The sequence below is a fragment of the Ascidiella aspersa genome, chromosome 3 (genome assembly GCF_963924565.1).
Source record: "Ascidiella aspersa chromosome 3, kaAscAspe10.2, whole genome shotgun sequence".
Taxonomy (NCBI): Eukaryota; Metazoa; Chordata; class Ascidiacea; order Phlebobranchia; family Ascidiidae; genus Ascidiella; species Ascidiella aspersa.
Window position 1 is genome coordinate 530,295 of NC_139449.1, and position 17,186 is coordinate 547,480.

The window sequence follows — 17,186 nt, forward strand, 5'->3', positions numbered from 1 at the left end:
ACAGTCGCGTCGATGGTGTAACGGTTAGCATTGGTGCCTTCCAAGCACTAGTTCCGGGTTCGACTCCCGGTCGATGTACTTAATTTTGATTTCAAATTTAACTGAATTAAATAAATAATATTCTGGAAACGAGATTTGAACAGTCGCGTCGATGGTGTAACGGTTAGCATTGGTGCCTTCCAAGCACTATTTCCGGGGTCGACGCACTTAACTTTTGATTTCAAATTTAACTGAATTAAATAAATAATATTCTGGAAACTAGATTTGAACAGTCGCGTCGATGGTGTAACAGTTAGCATTGGTGCCTTCCAAGCACTATTTCCGGGTTCGACTCCCGGTCGACGCACTTAATTTTAATTTCAAATTAAACTATATTAATTGAAAACTTAGCAAAAAACTGTTTTGAACAGTCGCGTCGATGGTGTAACGGTTAGCATTGGTGCCTTCCAAGCACTAGTTCCGGGTTCGACTCCCGGTCGACGCACTTAGTTTTAATTTCATATTAAACTATATTAATTACCAAAAAACTGTTTTTCTGAACAGTCGCGTCGATGGTGTAACGGTTAGCATTGGTGCCTTCCAAGCAATAGTTTCGGGTTCGTCTCCCGGTCGACGCACTTAATTTTGATTTCAAATTTAACTGAATTAAATAAATAATATTCTGGAAACTAGTTTTAAAAAGACGCGTCGATGGTTTAACGGTTAGCATTGGTGCCTTCCAAGCACTAGTTCCGGGTTCGACTCCCGATCGACGCATTTATTTTTAATTTCAAATTAAACTATATTAATTAAAAATTAGCAAAAAACTGTTTTGAACAGTCGCGTCGATGGTGTAACGGTTAGCATTGGTGCCTTCCAAGCACTAGTTCCGGGTTCGACTCCCGGTCGACGCACTTAATTTTAATTTCCAATTAAACTATATTAATTAAAAACTTAGCAAAAAACTGTTTTGAACAGTCGCGTCGATGGTGTATCGGTTAGCATTGGTGCCTTCCAAGCACTAGTTCCGGGTTCGACTCCCGGTCGACGCACTTAATTTTAATTTCCAATTAAACTATATTAATTAAAAACTTAGCAAAAAACTGTTTTGAACAGTCGCGTCGATGGTGTAACGGTTAGCATTGGTGCCTTCCAAGCACTATTTCCGGGTTCGACTCCCGGTCGACGCACTTAACTTTTGATTTCAAATTTAACTGAATTAAATAAATAATATTCTGGAAACTAGATTTGAACAGTCGCGTCGATGGTGTAACGGTTAGCATTGGTGCCTTCCAAGCACTATTTCCGGGTTCGACTCCCGGTCGACGCACTTAATTTTAATTTCAAATTAAACTATATTAATTGAAAACTTAGCAAAAAACTGTTTTGAACAGTCGAGTCGATGGTGTAACGGTTAGCATTGGTGCCTTCCAAGCACTAGTTCTGGGTTCGACTCCCGGTCGACGCACTTAATTTTAATTTCATATTAAACTATATTAATTACCAAAAAACTGTTTTTTTGAACAGTCGCGTCGATGGTGTAACGGTTAGCATTGGTGCCTTCCAAGCACTAATTTCGGGTTCGTCTCCCGGTCGACGCACTTAATTTTGATTTCAAATTTAACTGAATTAAATAAATAATATTCTGGAAACTAGTTTTAAAAAGACGCGTCAATGGTTTAACGGTTAGCATTGGTGCCTTCCAAGCACTAGTTCCGGGTTCGACTCCCGATCGACGCATTTATTTTTAATTTCAAATTAAACTATATTAATTAAAAACTTAGCAAAAAACTGTTTTGAACAGTCGCGTCGATGGTGTAACGGTTAGCATTGGTGCCTTCCAAGCACTAGTTCCGGGTTCGACTCCCGGTCGACGCACTTAATTTTAATTTCCAATTAAACTATATTAATTAAAAACTTAGCAAAAAACTGTTTTGAACAGTCGCGTCGATGGTGTAACGGTTAGCATTGGTGCCTTCCAAGCACTAGTTCCGGGTTCGACTCCCGGTCGACGCACTTAATTTTGATTTCAAATTTAACTGAATTAAATAAATAATATTCTGGAAACTAGATTTGAACAGTCGCGTCGATGGTGTAACGGTTAGCATTGGTGCCTTCCAAGCACTATTTCCGGGTTCGACTCCCGGTTGACGCACTTAATTTTAATTTCAAATTAAACTATATTAATTGAAAACTTAGCAAAAAACTGTTTTGAACAGTCGCGTCGATGGTGTAACGGTTAGCATTGGTGCCTTCCAAGCACTAGTTCCGGGTTCGACTCCCGGTCGACGCACTTAATTTTAATTTCAAATTAAACCATATTAATTAACAAAAAACTGTTTTAAACAGTCGCGTCAATGGTGTAACGGTTAGCATTGGTGCCTTCCAAGCACTAGTTTCGGGTTAGTCTCCCGTTCGACGCACTTAATTTTGATTTCAAATTTAACTGAATTAAATAAATAATATTCTGGAAACAAGTTTTAAAAAGACGCGTCGATGGTGTAACGGTTAGCACTGGTGCCTTCCAAGCACTAGTTCCGGGTTCGACTCCCGATCGACGCATTTATTTTTAATTTCAAATTAAACTATATTAATTAAAAACTTAGCAAAAAACTGTTTTGAACAGTCGCGTCGATGGTGTAACGGTTAGCATTGGTGCCTTCCAAGCACTAGTTTCGGGTTCGTCTGCCGGTCGACGCACTTAATTTTGATTTCAAATTTAACTGAATTAAATAAATAATATTCTGGAAACTAGTTTTAAAAAGACGCGTCGATGGTATAACGGTTAGCACTGGTGCCTTCCAAGCACTAGTTCCGGGTTCGACTCCCGGTCGACGCACTTAATTTTAATTTCAAATTAAACTATATTAATTGAAAACTTAGCAAAAAACTGTTTTGAACAGTCGAGTCGATGGTGTAACGGTTAGCATTGGTGCCTTCCAAGCACTAGTTCTGGGTTCGACTCCCGGTCGACGCACTTAATTTTAATTTCATATTAAACTATATTAATTACCAAAAAACTGTTTTTTTGAACAGTCCCGTCGATGGTGTAACGGTTAGCATTGGTGCCTTCCAAGCACTAATTTCGGGTTCGTCTGCCGGTCGACGCACTTAATTTTGATTTCAAATTTAACTGAATTAAATAAATAATATTCTGGAAACTAGTTTTAAAAAGACGCGTCGATGGTTTAACGGTTAGCATTGGTGCCTTCCAAGCACTAGTTCCGGGTTCGACTCCCGATCGACGCATTTATTTTTAATTTCAAATTAAACTATATTAATTGAAAACTTAGCAAAAAACTGTTTTGAACAGTCGCGTCGATGGTGTAACGGTTAGCATTGGTGCCTTCCAAGCTCTAGTTCCGGGTTCGACTCCCGGTCGACGCACTTAATTTTGATTTCAAATTTAACTGAATTAAATAAATAATATTCTGGAAACTAGATTTGAACAGTCGCGTCGATGGTGTAACGGTTAGCATTGGTGCCTTCCAAGCACTATTTCCGGGTTCGACTCCCGGTCGACGCTCTTAATTTTAATTTCAAATTAAACTATATTAATTGAAAACTTAGCAAAAAACTGTTTTGAACAGTCGCGTCGATGGTGTAACGGTTAGCATTGGTGCCTTCCAAGCACTAGTTCCGGGTTCGACTCCCGGTCGACGCACTTAATTTTAATTTCCAATTAAACTATATTAATTGAAAACTTAGCAAAAAACTGTTTTGAACAGTCGCGTCGATGGTGTAACGGTTAGCATTGGTGCCTTCCAAGCACTAGTTCCGCGTTCGACTCCCGGTCGACGCACTTAATTTTGATTTCAAATTTAACTGAATTAAATAAATAATATTCTGGAAACTAGATTTGAACAGTCGCGTCGATGGTGTAACGGTTAGCATTGGTGCCTTCCAAGCACTATTTCCTGGTTCGACTCCCGGTCGACGCACTTAATTTTAATTTCAAATTAAACTATATTAATTGAAAACTTAGCAAAAAACTGTTTTGAACAGTCGCGTCGATGGTGTAACGGTTAGCATTGGTGCCTTCCAAGCACTAGTTCCGGGTTCGACTCCCGGTCGACGCACTTAATTTTGATTTCAAATTTAACTGAATTAAATAAATAATATTCTGGAAACTAGATTTGAACAGTCGCGTCGATGGTGTAACGGTTAGCATTGGTGCCTTCCAAGCACTATTTCCGGGTTCGACTCCCGGTCGACGCACTTAATTTTGATTTCAAATTTAACTGAATTAAATAAATAATATTCTGGAAACTAGATTTGAACAGTCGCGTCGATGGTGTAACGGTTTGCATCGGTGCCTTCCAAGCACTAGTTCCGGGTTCGACTCCCGGTCGACGCTCTTAATTTTAATTTCAAATTAAACTATATTAATTGAAACCTTAGCAAAAAACTGTTTTGAACAGTCGCGTCGATGGTGTAACGGTTAGCATTGGTGCCTTCCAAGCACTAGTTCCGGGTTCGACTCCCGGTCGACGCACTTAATTTTGATTTCAAATTTAACTGAATTAAATAAATAATATTCTGCAAACTAGATTTGAACAGTCGCGTCGATGGTGTAACGGTTAGCATTGGTGCCTTCCAAGCACTAGTTCCGGGTTCGACTCCCGGTCGACGCACTTAATTTTGATTTCAAATTTAACTGAATTAAATAAATAATATTCTGCAAACTAGATTTGAACAGTCGCGTCGATGGTGTAACGGTTAGCATTGGTGCCTTCCAAGCACTATTTCCGGGTTCGACTCCCGGTCGACGCTCTTAATTTTAATTTCAAATTAAACTATATTAATTGAAAACTTAGCAAAAAACTGTTTGAAAAGTCGCGTCGATGGTGTAACGGTTAGCATTGGTGCCTTCCAAGCACTAGTTCCGGGTTCGACTCCCGGTCGACGCTCTTAATTTTAATTTCAAATTAAACTATATTAATTGAAAACTTAGCAAAAAACTGTTTGAAAAGTCGCGTCGATGGTGTAACGGTTAGCATTGGTGCCTTCCAAGCACTAGTTTCGAGGTTCGACTCCTTCCAAGCACTACTATTTTTGCGCTCATTTGTGTTTCCTTGATTGCTTATGTTTGAGTCACACTTTTCAAAACTTAAGATTTAGCCCAGAGCTTGATTTGTTTCTTGCTTCACCACGTTTAGATTTGCTCTCCAGTCATTGATTGTTTTAACTCAAAGATTTATTCTTTGGATTGGTGCATACAACTCAGTTTTGTTTCCTGTTGTTTGGCGTGTCCATTTTAAGGATAACGTGCTTTCACTTCAGATGGAAAGAAGTTAGCTTTGCCTTTCGAGCTACGCGGACTGTTTTTGTTGATAAAATTTAGGATTAACGTTGTGTGCGAGTTCCACTAGATTTTGTGTAAAACTTATTCTGGCTTTGTCTTCAGATCAATGCAACGAACTTTAGATTTTAAGACAAATGATCAGTTCACAAACTTGACCAGCCGATTTAAGAAGCAATCGCTTTGAAGTAGTAATCGTTCTATATTTTTTACTGAACATTATCAGACTTGCTATCTTTTAAATATTTCAACTTTTTATAATAGTATCTTAATCTGTTTTAAAAAATATTTAAAGCATTTAACAGTGGAAAGTAAGTTTTTTGCCTGAAATGTGCGAGAAGAATAAGTCGTAGGTTTAATCGATTTGCCTTGAATTTATATTTCGTGTTTAAATGTTTAAATCGGATTCGTGATGCTTTAACGAACGCACATTATATTTGTAAAAAAGCCAGCTACGGCATTGTTTAGGTTTGTTTACCAAAATAATTTGCGCTAGGTTCTATAAAGATTATGTAAAACACTTTTGAAAATCACCTTCAATTACAAGTTTCCGATTGTACTTTCGTTTTTTTTTATTAAAATTAAAAAAATGAAAATACAATAAAAGCTCCTTTGCCCTCAAAATCCATTAAAGTATATTTCTAGGTAATTATCTTACATGGGTTGGAAATTTATTAAATTCCTGAAGTATTTAGTGGTTTTGAAAGCTGTGTTATGGCTCTATTAATTATGAGTGAACACAAACTCTGCACATTGGGTAAACGCAGCCCAACAAGTATGTATCCGAGTATGTGCGCCGATTCTTTATCACTGGATCATTGTTTGAGATAAGCAGATTAAGGGTTGATGGGAGGATTAGATAAAAGATCACTGGTCATGATTATATGATACCTGGAAACTATTCGTCCCTTGGTTTAAACCAAACTATAATTTATTTTTATTGTATTGAATAAGGAAAATTAGAAATGCATAGTTAAGATTGTTTAGCATTTTAACAACAAAACTCAAACAAAATTTTCTTCCAACTATTTTTGTAAAGAAATATATTCCACTTTTTTTTTTTGGAGAATCTTGATTTTGAATATATTTCCTACTTCTAGCTTGCACCTCCAAATTTACAAACTGCAACATTTAGTTTAATAGCGGGAAAACCTTTTGTTTCAATTGTCAAAACCTTGACTATTTTACTTAAATTCGACGCGCATAAAACTTTTATGTTTAACGGTTGATTTCGTTGTTTAACTAACAGATTTAAAAATGTTTCGTTGCGTCCGTTATTGTATTGTCTCTAGATATTCAACTTGCAAGTGTGTAATTCCTTGTGGGTAAATGCGCTATGGTCGTCCTTGGTTTAAGTATTCTAATTGCTAGATTAACCAACACCCCTAACTTGTTAGTCAACGATGAACCACTAATTTGACGAAAGTAATTATCACTTTATATTGATTGACAAATTTTCAGTTCTGTTTATTTTGCTCGTATGACAAATTTAATTCCCGTTGGATTGTTTAAGCTTTTTAAAAAACGCTATTGTTTAAAATAAACGTGATATGGATAAACACTGTAGAAATGAGAGGTATGTGAGTTTTCAGAAACAATTTAAGTGTTTTAGGTTTGTTGGTTCTACTTGAAACGGTTTCCTAAAAGCATCGGAGCTCATGAATCATCGCTTTATTTGTAGACTTCGATTTAAGAGTTTATTTTAATCACATTTAATACTGGACAAATTACGAAGCTGATGGCACACCCAGGATATCGCAAAATGTCAAACAAACACTTAAAATGTCACAAGTTCACAACGTGAGGTTTGTAGCGACGTTTAGATTATATCAACGCACCTATAGTACGCGTCACGTTTCAAATTTAAACTAAACAATTGTCCTCGCTCGTATAAGAACTTGCTGGCGATCGGTTCATCAAAAGTTTGATCAAATCTAAATTGCTTAGGGTTGAGTTCACCACAGAGGACATTTAACGAAAAGTGAAATCGTTAACTTTGTATTATAATTCAAATATCTTTATCGTTTTTTATTTTTTGTAAAAACCTCCAAAAAATATCCGGTTCTGTTTAACATATGCTGATGGAAGCTTTTAGTAAAATAAAAGTAAACTATGCAAATCAAAAACCCAAAAGACAATCATATCATAAGGTAATTAAAAATAACCCAAATTGTAAGAAAATGTGAGTATTTTATAACATCAATGTTTGCAATAACTATTCTTTAGCCTTCTATTGATTTGATAAAATTTCTATTTTCCATTGATTCGATGGAGTAGGTTCTTGTTTGTTGCTGATTACATTGGAACAAGCTGCAGTATTCTCGCCCACGTGTGCTGAGATAAGAAACCGCTATCAGCGCCGCCATCTCCGTCAGCTTTGCACACGTTTCCACCTCATCTACAGCCACAGGGGATGGAAGCTTTAATAAATCCCGACCCACGCAACTGGGCAAGTCATACTGAGGTAATTGAAGCAAGACTTGGATAGCTACATTTGTTTCGGTTTTTAACACATAGTTATTTGACTTTTACAAATTAAAATAGAACTAGAACATTTTTATTTTTTTTAATTAGATTAAAAATAAAGTTAGAATATTTTAGTTTTCTCAAATTAGATTCGGATTCGGAATACTGAACTCAAGAAAACTGAAGAACAATTATATTAGTTAAATCCAAATCAATTTAGTTTAAATCGCATTAGATTCCAATAAGATATTATTAATAAATATTTATGTGGTAATGTACTACGTTTTAGCACAGCCTATGCTTTTCAGACTGAAAAAATCACTTAAAAGTTGTTCCGGTCAAGGAATTTTAAGTTAAATTTTTTGTTCGGACTGTGGAACAAACACGCCTTTGCTCAAGCAGCATTTTAGGTAAAACCGAAAACAGAACTAGAGCTCATACGCAATTCACAAACTAGATGAAAAGTAGTTTCTCTAATTTATAAAATTAGACTCAAGTTGTAGATTCACATTGTTTGTAATCTGCCCGATATTGCTGTTTAAGCAATTACATAAATCATATTTATATTTAGATTGTAGATCTAGCCTAGACATGAAGTTGTTGCTCTGTTTGTGCGCGCTTCTTTCTATAAAGCTGGTTTCAGGTCGGTGAATAGAAATATTAATACTTTGTGATAAAAAGAGAGGATCTCATAAAATATAATCGTCTTAAAAACTTATATTGTTTAGTTTAAAAACATATAATAATCACACTAAAAATACAATAATTGTGGATAAAAATACCTGTTGTTAAATATTTTTCTTACAGTTAAATTTTTCCAATATATTTTTTGCTCTCAAAACATTTTTTTAGGTTTTTCTTGCTGGGTTTGTGAAAACGTTATTTCCATCGGTGAATGCAAACGCAGAGGTTATATGAAGTTATGTCCAACTTCTGAGGTAAGCAACAACGTGATAAATTTAAACGTTTAAACTTTGACGAGTAGCTTTTAATCTAGCGTCGTAATTTTGATCAATTCTGCTAAAATGTGAGAACCAGAAGGGTGACCAGGATATTTGTTTTTTGGAGGGACATGGAAACATTTTCAGGGTTAATACCACAATGTTTTGTTAAAACATGACGTCACAAGTTACGTCAGAAAATGTTGCCAAAACGTGGCGTATTCTTATATTACAAAGACGGAAAACACTCGCGTGAAAGCGAAAAACCTTTAAATTGATCAAGTGTTACAAACTTTCATTGGGCCGAGATTTATTTAAAATATTTGCATTTATAGATGTAGTTGAAATTACCAAAAATAACTTAAAAGAGACATTATTGCATCCGGGTCCGCCGCTGCTGGTAAAACAACTAATTTCGTATTATTGTGTATATTACGGTACAGTATACAAAATAGAAATTTTACCTTAAATTATAACTTAGTTATATTTTATTCCAGTTTATTGAAAAATTAAAATAGCGCAGTTTTACACAGCGTTAAAAGTTTTAATGTTGAAATTGGGAAAGTAAATTGTTGTTATTTTTTGTGTTGGAATAAGAATCTTATATAGGGTTTCAGTTTTGTTAGAATATAAATAGCTTGAGGTTTTAGTACTTTGCTGCGCTGCTGTTAATACCTACACGGCGTTATTCTTTTATTTTATTGTGCTGTTGCAACCATAAAGATATCGGTAATTCTGTTGTAGTTTGTTGTGTTTTTGTAGAAATCTAATACACTCCAGTCCGTGGTAGTTTTTTGTAGTATTGTTAACAAGTAAACACAGTTAATTCAGTTGTAGTCCGTTGTACTGTTGTAACCACGTAAACACGGTTAATTCAGTTGTAGTTTGTTGTACTGTTGTAACCACGTAAACACGGTTAATTCAGTTGTAGTTTGTTGTACTGTTGTAACCACGTAAACACGGTTAATTCAGTTGTAGTTTGTTGTACTGTTGTACTGTTGTAACCACGTAAACACGGTTAATTCAGTTGTAGTTTGTTGTACTGTTGTAACCACGTAAACACGGTTAATTCAGTTGTAGTTTGTTGTACTGTTGTAACCACGTAAACACGGTTAATTCAGTTGTAGTTTGTTGTACTGTTGTAACCACGTAAACACGGTTAATAATTCAGTTGTAGTTTGTTGTACTGTTGTAACCACGTAAACACGGTTAATTCAGTTGTAGTTTGTTGTACTGTTGTAACCACGTAAACACGGTTAATTCAGTTGTAGTTTGTTGTACTGTTGTAACCACGTAAACACGGTTAATTCAGTTGTAGTTTGTTGTACTGTTGTAACCACGTAAACACGGTTAATTCAGTTGTAGTTTGTTGTACTGTTGTAACCACGTAAACACGGTTAATAATTCAGTTGTAGTTTGTTGTACTGTTGTAACCACCTAAACACGGTTAATTCAGTTGTAGTTTGTTGTTGTAGACGATGTGCCAGACCGAGTTACGCCACGGAGGTTGGGGACCTGAACCTTTGATCGAGAAGTCTTGCAAGATTCCAACGGCCTGTGGCTCCAACTACGTCCAGGTGCTTCACGTTTGTGTTGTTTATTATGACAACTATAGATATATGACTTGTCAAAAACACACAATAAGACCTACAAAGCAACAATAAGAGGATTATCTATGTCTCATCATCTGTTGTGTTGAATGAATTTTTAAGCATAACACATGAAGCATTTTGCGTAACCATAGTATTCTGCTCTTTTTAAACAAAAACATTTTATTTCTTGTTTATACACTTGGTGGTTAGGATCTAAGCTTCTTTCACTTTAACCCTAATGTATGTGTGTCTAGAACACCCAGAGTGCATAGCCATATGGTAGCGAGCAAACGAGTGAGATTATACTTAACTTTGAAATTGCCAAAAACTAAAACCATCTCAAATTCCAACTTTATTTTGGCCACCTTACACTCTTTAATACCTGATTATTTCTCTCATACTCTCTGTTATAAATCCTTGCACATTGATGTTGACAGTTCTTTTAACCCTAATGTGTATATTATCTAGAACGCCCACAGTGCGTGGTCATATGGTGGCGAACAGATTCAGTGCAACGGGAAACCCCCCTCATCTGTGTGTAGGTGTTGCTGCACAACCGACATGTGCAACTTCAACGTGACGTCATGCAAGCCAGGAACAGGTGACGTCATCACTCTCCCCTTACTTCTATGGTTGATATTTAAGGCGTCAACTTTGATGACGGCATGTTATACGGCTCAACCCTAGTGACGTCATTTTATAAATGTTATCCCCAGAAACGTTTTGCACTCAATCATCACATAAAGTTTTACCTTGATCCTTAATCGAGCAGGAAATTTGCTAAACTCTTGTAAAAAAAAAAAAAAAATTCGGTGTTATTTGTGAAATACGAGCAAGGCAAGTGACCGAACAAAGCGTAAACAAATCTTAACGCTGTTCTTACGTGATTATTCTATGCTTTAGCCAAACACTATTGTGTATTTACAGGCAAATTTGTTAAGTTGTATCTAATGGCGTCTAATTGCATCATGCCTTAAATTAACCCACTTATGTATGTTCCAGGTAAATGCGACAAGTTGTCGGCCCCAAGGAACGGCTACATGAGTTGCGACTACGGGTTTTCCCCCTCCAGCACCTGCAAGTTCAAATGCCGACGCGGTTTTGCTCTCATTGGATCTCCATCGACACAATGCAGTGAGAAAACGTGTCTGTGACGTAATAATGCAAGACGAGGTGTATTTCTTTAGTTAATGCCCAAATTGCGCACAACTTCATCCGCGAGCGTAGATAAGTTGTATCACTAACTTTCAGCGTCTATTTTTTAACAATGCGATATGAACACTGTGACGTAATAATACCAGGGCGCGGCGTATTAAGTTGTATTATCCAAAGTAAACAGTGCCGGAATCTATATAATCTCTCCGAAATGAAAACAAAAATACAACAATCTAATTACATGTTTGTCAGGTAATATACAACAATTAGCTTTTTGCAAGAGCTTCTTACAATTTGTCGCATGTCGCGTGTCGCGCAGGTAACTTCGGCGACTGGAGCTCACCGCGACCAAGATGCGCCCCCATAACTTGCCCCCCTGCAATGTTGACCCCCGAGTTCGGTTGGAAGCGATGCACGAACGGGATCCGTCTCGGGAGTGTTTGCAGGTTGCTAAACATAAATACGCTTCTGCAGCCAGTTTACTGAAATGAAGCTAATGCAAAATACACTTTTTTTTTTACTTTTTTTTATTATATTTTTATTTAAATTTATTAAACTTGTAAAGCGTCTTCATTTATTCCAACTTTTACCAGTTTGTCAAAACAAGGCGTTTTACAACCCTCTTTTAAAATGAATCACACTTTATATTACGTCCAATAATTTATTTTTCTCAAAAATATTTTACTCAAAAATCATCTACTGAGTTTTTAATAAATATGCTTTTTCTACCGGGCTTAGTATACTAAAATTAAGCTCTTTCGGTACCTTTTTACTTTTCCAACGTTTTGGTTAACTATGCAGAAGCGTTTTTATCAGGAAAAGCAACAAAACCACGCATAGTAAAACGACACAAGGAATTAAACTTCTTTGCGTGCTGTTGTTGCTTTTCCTTACAAAGGCATCTTGCTTGAGCATGTTTTGTAAACATTGGTTGAGTATCAAATTAAACTTTAGACTTACGATAGTACAAATGCAAAAGTACGATAATATTAGTTTAAATTTCCTAAAAGGTTTCACACTTCTAAAACTCACTGGATCTGGGGTGCATTTATTTATTTTAGCCTCTTTTTGCAATCTTATCTAAACTTAAACATAACAACACTCTTTAAACAGTTAATGTTTATGTTAAAGCTTCCTTTTTTAATTTTTATTTCAAATCAATTTGTAAAATGTGTAAGATTTTAAAAAAGATGTTAAAAAATAACAAAAAAACTTACCACTATTGTTTTTCGGGCTAAACTTGAGATAAAGAGCTCAATTTTATATTTGACTCAATGACTTGAGTCCAAGTCAAGTTATTTGTTTAAACAGCTTAAGTCAAGCCATATTACTTTTTTTACGATATAGACTCGAGTCAAGTCAAGTTTTTTACCAAAATAAGTGACTTAAGTTCTTTCTTAAGTCACTACAACACTACCGGACGTAACGAGCGTCAACTTACAATTCCACTTACCCTAACCCGACTTACCACAACAACTATTACACTTTTGTTTAAGGTTCGGATGTGAGGAGGGCTACAGGTTGCACGGGGGTGAAAGGTTACAGTGCATCGAGCATATGAACGGGGGGACAATCGGTTTGTGGAGCAGAACTCAACCTGTTTGTAAACGTGAGTCACTAATGAGCATTGTGAAAGGGTTAAGTATACAGGGGCGACACATAAGTGGCCCTGGGGTAATGATTAACCTGGTTATTGGTTGTACACGGTAGATGCAACAATTTTATCGAAAAATAATGAAAACGCGGTTTACACTCAAAATATACTTTAAGAAACTTTTTAAAATATAACTACTTTATATAAATTTATATATTTACTATACTGTTTAAAATTGTCACTAGATTGTTTAAAGTTTTACTAAAATGTTAAAATTTTGTAAATATTTTGGCCCTATTTAAAACTATTTAAATCTACTAAATGATTTTAAAATTCCATAACACTACTTGAGCTTTGTTAAACTATAAACTTTTAATCACACTGAAATATTTAGATTTTAACAAACTTTTGTAAACTATTTAGTTTTACCTAACTATGTTAATTATTTGAAAATATCATTAAACTATTTGAACTTTACTTCACTGTATTGTAATGTTACAGAACTATTTTAAACTTTTCAATTTAGTATTTTTCTGATTTTAATTCCTACCATATTTTTGCGGCCCTATTAATGCAACTTTGTAAAATCAAAAATTGAAAAAGTTTAATTTTTAAACTCTAAACAACTCAAGACTGCTAAATTTTAATGTCTGTAGTACAATCCTCCCGAACTAAAAACATTTAACCATTCAAATTAAAACTAACCGTAAATAACTTTTGAAGCCACATCTTTCATTCCCATATACTTCGCAGCCCTGCAGTGCACCAAGCTGAGGCTGAACCATGGCAAGTACGTTTGTTCGAACGACAACTACGTTGGTTCCTCGTGTTCGTTGAAGTGCAATACTGCGGAGGGATACCAGAGGTACCCGGCCTCGTTCACACAAAAGACTTGCCAGAGGAACGAGAAGTGGGACGCGATAGCTTGCTGCGGGCGTAAGTAGAAGTAGATGTTTAAACAGAGTAGACATGTTTATGTTGCTACAATTTGTTGCATGTAGATATATGCTGTTTGATACGGAACTAAAAATAAGGTTCTATTCAGTGGATGCGATGCAAAAAGTATTCTTTAGGTGTATAATTTTGACTTTTTAATCACCCAAAGGTCCGTATGTAGTTGCTTGGTCAAACCCTTAGCTAGGTTGCCATGAATGAAAGACACACACAAACATATGTGTTTGATAACATCTGTGATCTATCCCCTTTTCGGTGTACTAGGTTGCCATCTTAGTTGTTTTCTCTGTCCTATACAACTCTGTTGAAATAAATTCTTTACGGGCATTTATTGCAGTGCTCCTTACGCTTGTTTTTACTGCAGTGCCCTGTCCCCCTTACGCTTGTTTTTACTGCAGTGCCCTGCCCTGGTTACGCCATCATGGATTTTATTCTGGTTCTTGATTCTTCTTCGTCCGTTGGAAAAGAAAACTTTGCAAAGATGAAAAAATTCGTGCGAGGATTTTTGGAGTAAGTAAATATTTGTGGTAAGGTACAGAAGTTTGTGGTAAGCTACAGAAGTTTGTGGTAAGAGATTAATTATTCAAGTCACGGTTATAATCAAAGTCATGGTAAATTTGTCTTGTAGAAAATGTTGTTTGTTTGTTTATTTCCGACTTTTATTCCAGATTTTGCTGAACGATTACCCGGATAGCACCCAGAAGGTTTTGGAAGCTTTCGACAAGATTCCTTACGACGGAAGTGGTGAGTAACACAAAGTACAAAAAAACTACAAACCTCTACATTAAATAACTTATTATAGGCGTCATACAATCCATTTTACGTCTAAATAATTCAGGAAACATTAAAGAAACTCGAGACACGCGAGTGCACAGTTTTAGAAACCCTATTTTAAATGTTTTTTTGTGGCCACTTTAAACAGTGCGCGATATAACAATCCTAGTAATGCAGCAATAAATCAAGCAAACCACGATGAAACATTCCAACTTGTTGGTTAGGGTTACTTCTAAAAGATAAAATTTGCTTATAGTTTGATAATAATTGCTATAATTTTTGAACTAGAGTCGGAAACCAGTAAGCTATTCAATTGCATTTAAATTTTGTCACTTCTAATATGATTCCGCATAAAAATCGATGGACGCCTTGACACGTGACAAACAACTTGGTTTCCTTGTCATTTTGATTAGGTTTTTATACATTTTACAAATTCCAGCTTAATCGGTTTTATCACGCTTTTGACAGAAGAAGTTTGTTCCAGAAAACTGGTTTTACTTACACGAAGGAAGATCGGAAAAGCTTTGAATTAATTAATAACCTCAGTCGGGATTCGAACCCGGGCCTGAGAATTAGTGGCTGAGTAGTTGTTTGTATTTGTAGGAACGAAGACCGGAAAGGCTTTGAACTACACGGCTGATGTTCTCCTCAAGGTCGGCAACCGTCCTCTTGCTAGGGATGTTGTTCTCCTCATCACTGATGGAGCATCCCAGGATGAGGTCATCTACTCTTCAAAACGCGTCAGGGATAAGGCTTTGGTGAGGCATCGCACGTTTAAACCAGTTTTCCAAATATTATTTGTGCTGGTTTATATTGCGACTGATTGAAAACGAATCGACTATTTTGACAAGTAAACATCTTACTGAGTGATATTTAACAGACAATTTAAGTGGTTGTTTTGCGATGAAAAGGAATATCTTTCTAACAAAAAGAAATAAAAAAATACTGGTCTAACCAAGACAATTTGAGCTCGCTTCACTTTCTAGTTTCGCCGCTAGGTTTTAGGGACCTACAAGTTCGCCGTGAGGTAAAACATACTTAAAAACACTGCACTAGAGTAATTAAAACATTGACCAAACAGAAAGTGTTATACAATCAAGATGTGCTTTCAGCAATCATTATTTTACACTGAGGGATACATTATGTTTCTATGTCCAGTTTAAAAATTATGTTTCTATTTCCATATTTTCACATAGTACTTCTATGTCCAGTTTATTAATTATGTTTATATGTTCAGCTTTTGAGGTATACTCTTATGTCCACCTTTATACATATTTCTATACTCAGTTTTTCACTTTATATTATATCCAGCTTTACGTGCTACCTGTGCTGCCCCCTACCGGCCGTCTTGACATGGACGAGGTTTACCACATGGCCGGAAACCCTGACAATGTACTCACTGACGCTTTGGAGAAGGGATTCGACGCATTAGATGAAGATTTCTCTAAGAAGATCACCAAGATACTTTGCGGAAATCCTTGTCTCAATCCACTTCACCATCACGAACTTGATGATGACCACTAAATTACAATCCAGGGAAAAGTCGACGAAAAACTGTGTTTAGTAACTGGAATGATTTGGAGATTTTGTGCTAAATTTATAATTTGAATGTTGTTTAATTTTCAAATATTTTCGGAATTTTTGGAGTATGTATAAACTTTTCCATGCGTGGATGTATCTCGCAAACAAATAAAGAAGTGTTCCGGATCAAAAATGATTCAATATTTGAAGATTTTCCAACCAACTATCTTATGTTTTCAATTGAATTGCTAGACCTTACAAAATAGGTCTAAGGTTAGAGTTCGTAAACACGAGTTTATAATTTTAAATATTTATGGATTATTTTGAATATGTATCAACTTTTTGCTCTAGCGTGTAAATGTATTTGGTTATCAAATAATATAAATATTTCCAATCAAAAAATATTTTAAGCTTTTCAAACTTAATTAAATAGGCTAGATTTCCAATTTGAAAATTATATTTTTTTTAATATTTTCGTAGTATTTTGAGTCTATGCAAATGTTATGATCTAGCTATTTGTAGTCGTTATTTAAAAGCAAATACGAGAAATATTCAAAATCACAAAGTTTTGATTAATTGTGTATTTTAGACTAAGCATTTTATATTTTAGTTTAAAATGATTTATTAAACCACACAAAATAGTTTTAGGATTACCCCGAAGTTACTAATTCCATTTACACTTTTGTTTCAAACCATTTCCCTGGAAATCGAATACTTTATACTTCATTGATATTTTCCAGTAAAACATCTGAAGGATTTAAGAGCAGAGTATGAATATTAACATGGAAATGCGTGTAGTTTACAGCAGTAGATACAGTGATTAGTAAAACCCAAGTTGATGTGAATTTTAAATCACTGATTGTGAACCGCATTATATTAACATAACTACCAGACATGTTTCACCTACA

The 17,186-nt window shown here is 35.5% G+C and overlaps 9 non-coding genes and 1 pseudogene across 10 annotated transcripts; all 10 read left to right on the forward strand.

Moving 5' to 3' along the window:
- Window positions 1-412: 412 nt before the first annotated feature.
- Window positions 413-484, forward strand: Trnag-ucc (transfer RNA glycine (anticodon UCC)). Its single transcript has one exon. It is a non-coding gene; the product is annotated as a tRNA-Gly (tRNA).
- Window positions 485-821: 337 nt separating this feature from the next.
- Trnag-ucc (transfer RNA glycine (anticodon UCC)) lies at window positions 822-893 on the forward strand. The gene has a single exon. It is a non-coding gene; the product is annotated as a tRNA-Gly (tRNA).
- Window positions 894-1,785: 892 nt separating this feature from the next.
- Window positions 1,786-1,857, forward strand: Trnag-ucc (transfer RNA glycine (anticodon UCC)). Its single transcript has one exon. It is a non-coding gene; the product is annotated as a tRNA-Gly (tRNA).
- Window positions 1,858-1,923: 66 nt separating this feature from the next.
- Trnag-ucc (transfer RNA glycine (anticodon UCC)) lies at window positions 1,924-1,995 on the forward strand. The gene has a single exon. It is a non-coding gene; the product is annotated as a tRNA-Gly (tRNA).
- A 205-nt stretch (window positions 1,996-2,200) lies between these two features.
- Trnag-ucc (transfer RNA glycine (anticodon UCC)) lies at window positions 2,201-2,272 on the forward strand. The gene has a single exon. It is a non-coding gene; the product is annotated as a tRNA-Gly (tRNA).
- Window positions 2,273-3,571: 1,299 nt separating this feature from the next.
- Window positions 3,572-3,643, forward strand: Trnag-ucc (transfer RNA glycine (anticodon UCC)). Its single transcript has one exon. It is a non-coding gene; the product is annotated as a tRNA-Gly (tRNA).
- Window positions 3,644-3,986: 343 nt separating this feature from the next.
- On the forward strand, window positions 3,987-4,058 carry Trnag-ucc (transfer RNA glycine (anticodon UCC)). Its single transcript has one exon. It is a non-coding gene; the product is annotated as a tRNA-Gly (tRNA).
- Window positions 4,059-4,402: 344 nt separating this feature from the next.
- On the forward strand, window positions 4,403-4,474 carry Trnag-ucc (transfer RNA glycine (anticodon UCC)). Its single transcript has one exon. It is a non-coding gene; the product is annotated as a tRNA-Gly (tRNA).
- Window positions 4,475-4,541: 67 nt separating this feature from the next.
- Trnag-ucc (transfer RNA glycine (anticodon UCC)) lies at window positions 4,542-4,613 on the forward strand. Its single transcript has one exon. It is a non-coding gene; the product is annotated as a tRNA-Gly (tRNA).
- A 3,709-nt stretch (window positions 4,614-8,322) lies between these two features.
- Window positions 8,323-16,555, forward strand: LOC146157972 (uncharacterized; annotated as a pseudogene). The gene is made up of 12 exons (XR_014494651.1): window positions 8,323-8,390; window positions 8,600-8,685; window positions 10,164-10,265; window positions 10,749-10,881; window positions 11,283-11,414; window positions 11,755-11,881; window positions 12,932-13,044; window positions 13,783-13,965; window positions 14,382-14,547; window positions 14,612-14,727; window positions 15,361-15,515; window positions 16,069-16,555. The product of XR_014494651.1 is annotated as an uncharacterized LOC146157972 (transcript).
- Window positions 16,556-17,186: the final 631 nt, after the last annotated feature.